Source organism: Myodes glareolus, chromosome X, assembly GCF_982192425.1.
Source record: "Myodes glareolus chromosome X, mMyoGla1.1, whole genome shotgun sequence".
In the NCBI taxonomy this organism is placed as follows: domain Eukaryota; kingdom Metazoa; phylum Chordata; class Mammalia; order Rodentia; family Cricetidae; genus Myodes; species Myodes glareolus.
The window spans coordinates 92,869,736-92,877,982 of NC_142053.1; positions in this window are offsets into that span (position 1 = coordinate 92,869,736).

The following is an 8,247-nucleotide window of genomic DNA, read 5'->3' on the forward strand; positions in this document are numbered from 1 at the left end:
AGGAAGAATGGATGGAAAAGGAGGGGTGGGAAGGAAGAAGGGGTGGTGAAGAAGGGAAAAACAAGAAGCATGGAATATTGGATCCTGCAGGGGTGAGGGCCAGACAAGTAAATCTAATTTCCAGCAGACACTGAAAGATTGTGATGGATCTAGCTTGGAACACTGGAAACACACTTCTTCCTGATGCTTTATCCCACATGCTAAGGATGAAAAGGGTTGCACATATCTTGAGTCGGGAAGCTACGAGTATTTGAATATGCAGGTGGATGTGTCCCTGTTCATGTCTAAATAGGCCATATCCCTTCATCGAGGCAACCACTGGGGTTCACTTGTCTCCATTCCACAATACTGGGTTACAGGCATGCTGCTTGTGAGTGAGTGCTGGGGATTTGAACTCTGGTCCTTATTTATTGTGTATGTAGAGCAAATGCTCCTACCCAATGAACCATTTTCCCAGTCCTCAGGACTGGATATTTCTATGTGTGTTCTGGCAGGGGCAGGAACACTGCTTCAGGTTATGAACTATAGAACCCACAGAATGAGAGATATGGGGTTGTCTATCAAAGATATCTACTTCCAAGTGGTGTTCCTTATACCCAGCCCACAGAAGGACCAGTATCAGTAGATGCCCACAGGAGGACCATATCAGTAGATGTTGGGGATGTGGCTTGACTGGGATTCATGAAGCTCTAGGTTTGAACTTTAGTACTGAATAAACTTAGTGCACATCTAGAATCCCAGGAATACACTTGGAAAGCAGAAACAGCAGGATCAAAGTTTCAAAGTCATTTTTGGCTACATATCAAGATCCAGACCAGCCTGAATACATGAGAACCTGTTTAAACAAATAAATAAAGTACTAATAGCACCCAAATCCAAAGAAAAATTATAGTGTTTAGAAGGCACAGGTGCAGCACTGATAGCCCACTCCCTCCAATACTTTGGACTTTGGGGTGGAGTTAGGCTGCAGTTTTGCCTCCAATGATGTCAATAAAACAAAGTGCATGGTCTACACTCTATAAGGAATTTTAAAACAATAAGTTTGTGCATCCACATAGCTTTACCTTTTCTTTTCTATTTTTTTCATCCCTGAAAGTAGTGTCATCTTAAAAAAAAAACAATAACATGTGCATGCTACAAATATGTAGAACTTAATGCATTTTGCCACATGTAGATACCAAAGAAGAAAACCTCACTAAAAGAATAAAAGTGAGCATCTTCCTTAAACAGATAGAATTCTATTTCAGCAAATTGCTTAAAATTATATATATATATATATATATATATATATATATATATATATATATATATATATATAATATGTCTTCTATTTATACTTTGTTTCACTAATTTCGGCTTAAGTGTAAGTTAGTTGCCAATAAAGGAGAAAAATGAGAGCATGTAAAGAAACTAAAATTGCTCACTTCCTTTTAAAAGTGCACAAGGAGTCCCTTGTACTGTCCATTGCAAACACAGTAACTTCCCTTCTTCACTCCTGGAATTTAGGAAGTTCCTCTTTATTACTGCAATTGTGTCATTACAGAAATTGACACACATGAAACAGTTGATTTTGTAACCCAAGATGAGTCTCTTCAGTCGGTACAAGTCCTCTGAGACCCACTTAAGCTGCACATAAGTAGTTGTAGGGAGAGGGGTATGTGTTCAGTTTTAGAGTAGTAAAGGCATGGACGGATCACAGCTTAATCATTCTTCTTTGTTTATTTCTTTGTTTGAGACAAGGCCTTGCTTGCTATGCAACCTAGGACAGTCATGGATCATAATCTTCCTGCCTCTGACTCCTAAGAGTTGGAATTTTAAGCCTTATCATCATCACACCCATCCCCATTATTCATTTAGGGATAGTGTATTATGATTCTTCAGGGGAGAATGGGGAGGAAATACGATTTATAAGAGGAATTCACTCAGCCAGACAGTGGTAGTGCATGCCTTTAATGCCAACACTCAGGAGGCAGGGACAGACAGATCTCTCTGAGTTCAAGGCCAGTCTACACAGCCAGTTCCAGAACAGGCTCCAAAGCTATACAGAGACCCTTTCTCAAAACTAAAAAAAAAAATAAAAATAAAAAAGAGAAATTCACTCCACCTATCTAAGTAACTTTCTGAAATAACTCACAACATCAACTAATTGTTATCATTTTAAGAGTTTTAAGTTAGCATACACAGAATTAGATTGTGACATTTTCAACCAAAATTTGTTTTTTTGTTTCTCCTACCCTATCTTCTGTCCTGTCTTAGCATTTCTATTGCTATGAAATGCTAGAGCACCATGATCAAAAGCAACTTGTGGAGGAAAAGGTTGATTTCAGGTTACAGCAGCTTAGTGTCCTTCATGAAGGGGAGTGGGGGCAGGAACTCAATCAGGACAGAAACTTGGCAGTCAGAACTGAAGCAGAGACCATGGAGGAATGCTGCTTACTAGTTTGTTCCTCATGGCTTGCTCAAAGGGTTTTCTTATACCAGTCAGGACCACCAGCCCAAGAGTGGTACTGACCATAGTGAGCTAGTCCCACGCCTACATCAGTCATCAATCAAGAAAACACACCCAGGCTTGCTGACAGGACAGTTTGGTGAGAGAATGTTTTCAATTGAGATTTCCTCTGCATCAGTTCCTGCCTCTGGCTTTCTGTTTTTAGCTCCTGCCCTGACTTTCTTCAACGGTGAACTGATGTGGAAGTGGAAGGGAAATAAATCCTCCCTTCTTCAAGTTGCTTATGATCATGGCATTTTATCACAGCAACAGAAGCCATGAGATATTCATTACAGATGTTGATAACATAGCAAAATGTCAGCTTACAGCATTTAATAACTTAGTTAAATATTTGTGCTGGGTATCACATACATTACAAGATATATCTTAATTAGAAAATATTAGGTTTCCCCCTCAATTTTTCATAAAACAATTGTATTCTCTCTTGCTCTTTCTTCATTTGCTTGTGACCACCAGAATCATGTTTTGGGTCTTCTCACAGTGAGATTCTGAAGATTCTGGAGTCTAGATTCACGATAATAAAATCATAAAATCTCAAGACAAGTGGTGTGTGTTTGTGTCTGTGTGCATGTGTAATGATGTAAGAATCTCCCAGACAAGTACATGGAGGCAGATGAAAAAGAATCCCTAAGTTTATTCTTTTCTAAAATGAACCTTCTCGAAGCACACACATGAGAAAGAAAAAGGCTCTCATGTCTACTTGCCCCTTTCACAATTTTTCTTTTCTAAATTTACTAGGAGAAGTTGTCCCCATTGTAAAAAGTCTAGGATACCAAACTATAGGCTCAATGTCCTTTGTTTATAGCTAGAATCCACTAATGAGTGAGTACATACTATAGTCATATAGTTCGTGATCCTAGAGAAGCTAAGTAATAAGGTGAACCCAAAGGAAAACATATATAGATCCTCCTGGAAAGTGGAAGCAAACAAGATCACCAGGCAAAAGTTGGGAACATGGGAGTGGGGTGGGGGAAGGATAGAGGGGGAGAGAGAAGGGGAGAAGGGAAAAGAGATGGGAGAAGGGGAGGGTTGGGTAGAGTCTGGGGGAGTGGGATGGTTGAGATGAAAGAAGGATAGATATGGGAGCAGGGAAGAATATATCTTAATTAAGGAAGGCATTGTGGGGTTGGCAAGAGGCTTGACTCTAGAGGGGTCCCGGATGTCCACAGGGATGTCCCCAGCTTACATAGGATAAGTGGAATAAAATTCATGTTTGAATAAATAGGAGCTTCTAATAAAAATAGCTATAGAAGCAGATAAAGTGAAGGAGAGGATGCATGAACTGGCCTTGTCCAGTAGTCAGACTGATGACTATCTTGAATATCACCATAGAACCTTCCTCCAGCGACAGATGGAGATAGAGACAGAGACCCACTTGGGAGTATTGAACTGAGTTCCCAAGGTCCAGTTGAAGAGCAGAAGGAGGGAGGATATGAGCAAGGATGTCAGGACCACAAGGGGTTACTTCACCCACTGAGACAGTGTGCCTGATCTAATGGGTGCTCATCAAATCCAGCTTGACTGGGACTGAACAAGCATGTGATCAAACGGGACCCTCTGAATGTGGCTGACAATTGGGGCCGACTGAGAAGCCAACGATAATGGCACTGAGATTTGTCTCTACTGCATGTACTGTCATTTTGGGATCCTATTCTATTTGGATGCATACCTTCCTAAGCCTGGATGGAGCAGGGAGTGCCTTATACTTGCCACAGGGCAGGGTACTCTGCCCTCTCTTAGGACTGGAGGGTGAAAGAGGGAGGGTGAGTGGGATAGGGGGGGGGAGTGGAAATTTTGATTGGTATGATTTATGAAGTAATAAAAAAGACTCTCAAAAAGTATAAATAAAGATTATCATTTATACACATATTTTGACCAATGTGCAATTTGTATTTTAATTCCCACTCATTTAAAAACAATTATTTGATATAAATACAATATCACCATTTATTAAATACAATGATATGAAAAATATTTTTTCATAAGAGTAAGATCTTGGGTGAATATTTAATAATGCTGAACATAGAGCATATTAAGCATTTTTCAGAGTAATTGATATTTTGATTTCATCATCAACACCAAGAATTCAACTTTACATAAATAGCTAGAACAAGATGGCAAAAGTAGATTTTGAGCTACTTCAGAAATTATTGAAAACTAAAAAAAAAAATCTTGCTAATCAATGTTAATGTTTTTATGGAATTATAGTCAGTAACTCAAAAACTTTTAATATCAAACATTCTAACACAATATAAAGACATGCTATTTTCACACATACTTACTGAAGAATAGGAGGAATGGGAAAATGGCAAAAGTCTTAATTTTCTAAAATTAAAACATTAGGTCTCAAGAAGGGCAAAAACCTTTTATGTGCGGTTTGAACATTGCAATCCATAATGTGCAAATGTCTCAAAACTTAACTGAGATGTTTCAAAGAGTATTCCTTGGTATAGCATGGCAGTGTATACATTACAAAGTTCATACATTTGTGTTCAGAACCAAGTGTGCAGTGAAGTTGTCTGATATAAAACAATCAAGCACTGCCAGAAACACCCCCAGATATACTATGTATCTGATACTGGTTTACTATTTACTGCCGAACATTTTGAGACAGGTCCATTTAGTTAAATGACCCCACCACAATGTTATGATCCATAGTTTAAGAAACTGGGGTCGAGATGACAGCTTGGTAATAACAAGGCAAGTTATTTATTTAGCTCCTAATTGGTATTCTAAACAGTAATCTAACAACTGGTTATTGTACCCATATGGTGTAGGAGGGTCTTCTTTCTATGTGTTGCTTTCATTGGTTAAATAAAGAGACTGACTTGGCCTTTTGATAGGACAGCAGCTTAAATAAGCAGAGTAGACAGAACAGAATGCTGGGAGAAAGAAAGCAGAGACAGAGAGCTGCCGCCATGAAGCTGCCAGGTCAAACATGCTGAATCGTTCCCAGTAAGCCATGACCTCATGATCACATATAGATTATTAGAAATGGGTTGAATCAATATGTGAGAGTTAGCCAATAAGGGGCTGGAGACAATGCGCCAGGTAGTGTTCAAATGAATGCAGTTTCTGTGTAATTATTTTGGGTAAAGCTAGCCAGGAGCCGGGCAGCGAAAAGCAGCCCACTCCCCTTATACAACACCCATAATAGTCTACAGATTCAGTGTTATCAGCATTAGAATCTCAATGATGTTTTTGCAAAAAGAAACAAAAGTTTGGATGGTATTCCACTATATATATATTTGGTGGTTCTAAGACTGGCTTGGATTTTCCAATTAGATTCTCCTGTATCAACATCCCTAATGGTAGAATTATATGTGAATGACACTATATTCAGATACATAATTTTAAAATCAGGAATCTTAGTCTGTTAATTGTGCAAAATTATATTTTTATTATGAATTTTTCAAAAACATTAATACAATGTACACTGCTAATATCCTCCATTGCCTTCTGCTTTCTCAGCCGTGTTGGCTAGACTTTTTTTTCTTCTATTTAAAAAATTTCCTTTCTAATTTCATGTCATCAAATCAGTATTAAAGTTCTTTAGTATTTCTTTTAAAGCTAAGTGAAGATTTATGTAGAATCATAAAACAAAGAAAATTAATTTTTTTTGGGTATTTTTATTTTTTTACTTTTATTGATTCTTTGTAGATTTCACATCACGTATTCTGATCTCAATTATTCCCTCATCCCCTCACATCTGCCCCCTGTCCTTGCTACCTGCTATTATTTTGTTTGTGTTCTGACAAATAAAGCTTGCTTGAAGTTAAAGAGCAGAGCTAGCTACTAGGTAACCACTGAGATCTGAATGACTGTACAGAGAGAAAGAAATTATTACCACTTCTCTTGTATTCTTTAAAAGTATATTTGATCTAGAGTACCAGATCAAGGAAGTCAAGGACAAGAAAGTTATGAGTTTGCACTACCTCTTTTTACATATTGGATCAATCATTTTATTTTATTTAATATTTCCAGAAAGATAGCAATACATTATTTTGAAAATCACAGTTGATACTAATTCAATCTATTATGTGGTTTGAAAGTTATTTTTAATCAATCATAACAAAACTGAAACAAGATACTTATTTTAAATGGCCTTCAGTAAACAAATGCATGATGAAGGTGTTACATATACATCACAGAATTCTATTGAGTTTTTTTTTAACTTTATTTTTTTTTTATTAAATTATAAAAGTTTCCATTTCAGCCCCTCCTCCCAACACCCTCCCACTCCCCCCACTCCCTCTCCTCCTCCCTCTCCATCCCCTAGAGCAGTCAGGGTTTCCTGCCCTGTGGGAAGTTCAAGTTCCTCCCCCCTCCCTCCAGGTCCAGGAAAGGTGAGCTTGTTGGACTGGGACTGAACGAGGACGTGATCCAACCAGATTCTCTGAATGTGGCTGGCCCGGAGCCTTTTTGAAAAGCCATTGACAATGACACTGGGACTTGCTTCCTCTGCATATACTGGATTTTGGCGCTCCAGTCTGTTTGGATTCTATTGAGTTTTAAAGAAAAGTTAAATAATGAACTTTGTAGGTGGATAGTACTAGTTAAGAACATATGGAGTTAGTCAACACAGACACAGAAAGACAAATGTCAGATATTTTCTAACTGTAAGTCCCTAGATCCAGATCTTCAGATGTAAGTACATATTTTTCAGTAACTTTAGGAAGCAGGAAAGTAAAATGTGACCAATGCCTGGTAGGGGGATGTAGGAACAATGCACAAGGTGAGAACATGGTATAAGTGATCTGATAGGTGTAAAAGTTGTTCTAATCAGGGATGGGAAGAGATCAACACATAAGGAATCATTCCATTAACTATCTACCTACAAAAAACTATAGTATTCATAAATTTATGTATAAATATGCACATGTAGTTTAAGTGGATTGTTTTTATCTGGACTAACAGTGTTCCTTCCAAGAGCCAAAGGCCACCTAATTAGAACCCTAATGCCAGACATGAGAAGTTCTCTTATGAGCTGCTGGTTAGGGTAGTCTGAGAGACTTTGCAAAAATACATATGGCTATTTCCCTTGGTTACCACATCCCCAAGAGGTGCCTTCTGCCGGATACCTAGCTCAAGTTTGCATTCCCACCAACAATGGATGAGTGATCCCCTCACTCTACATCCTCTCCAGCATAGGCCATCGTTGGTGTTTTTGAGTTTAGCTATTCTGACAGGTGTAAAATGGTACCTCAAAGTTGTTTTGATTTGCATTTCCCTGATCGCTAAGGAGGTTGAGCATGACCTTAAGTGTCTTTTGGCCATTCGAAGTTCTTCTGTTGAGAATTCTCTGTTCAGATCAGCACCCCATTTTTTAATTGGGTTAATTAGAGTTTTAGTGTCTAGTTTCTTGAGTTCTTTGTATATTTTGAAGATCAGACCTTTGTCTGATGAGGGGTTGGTTAAGATCTTCTCCCAGTCCGAAGGTAGCCTTTTTGTTTTACTGGCAGTGTCCTTTGCTTTACAGAAGCTTCTCAGTTTCAGAAGGTCCCATTTATTCATTGATTCTCTTATTGTCTGTGCTACTGGGGTTCTACCTAGGAAGTGGTCTCCTGTGCCGATGTCTTGTAGACTACTTCCCACTTTCTCTTCTATCAGGTTCAAAGTGGTCAGATTAATGTTGAGGTCTTTAATCCATTTGGACTTGAGTTTTGGATCGGAGACTGTCAATCTTGTTGATTTTCTCCAAGAACCAACTCTTTGTTTTGTTGATTCTTTGGATTGTT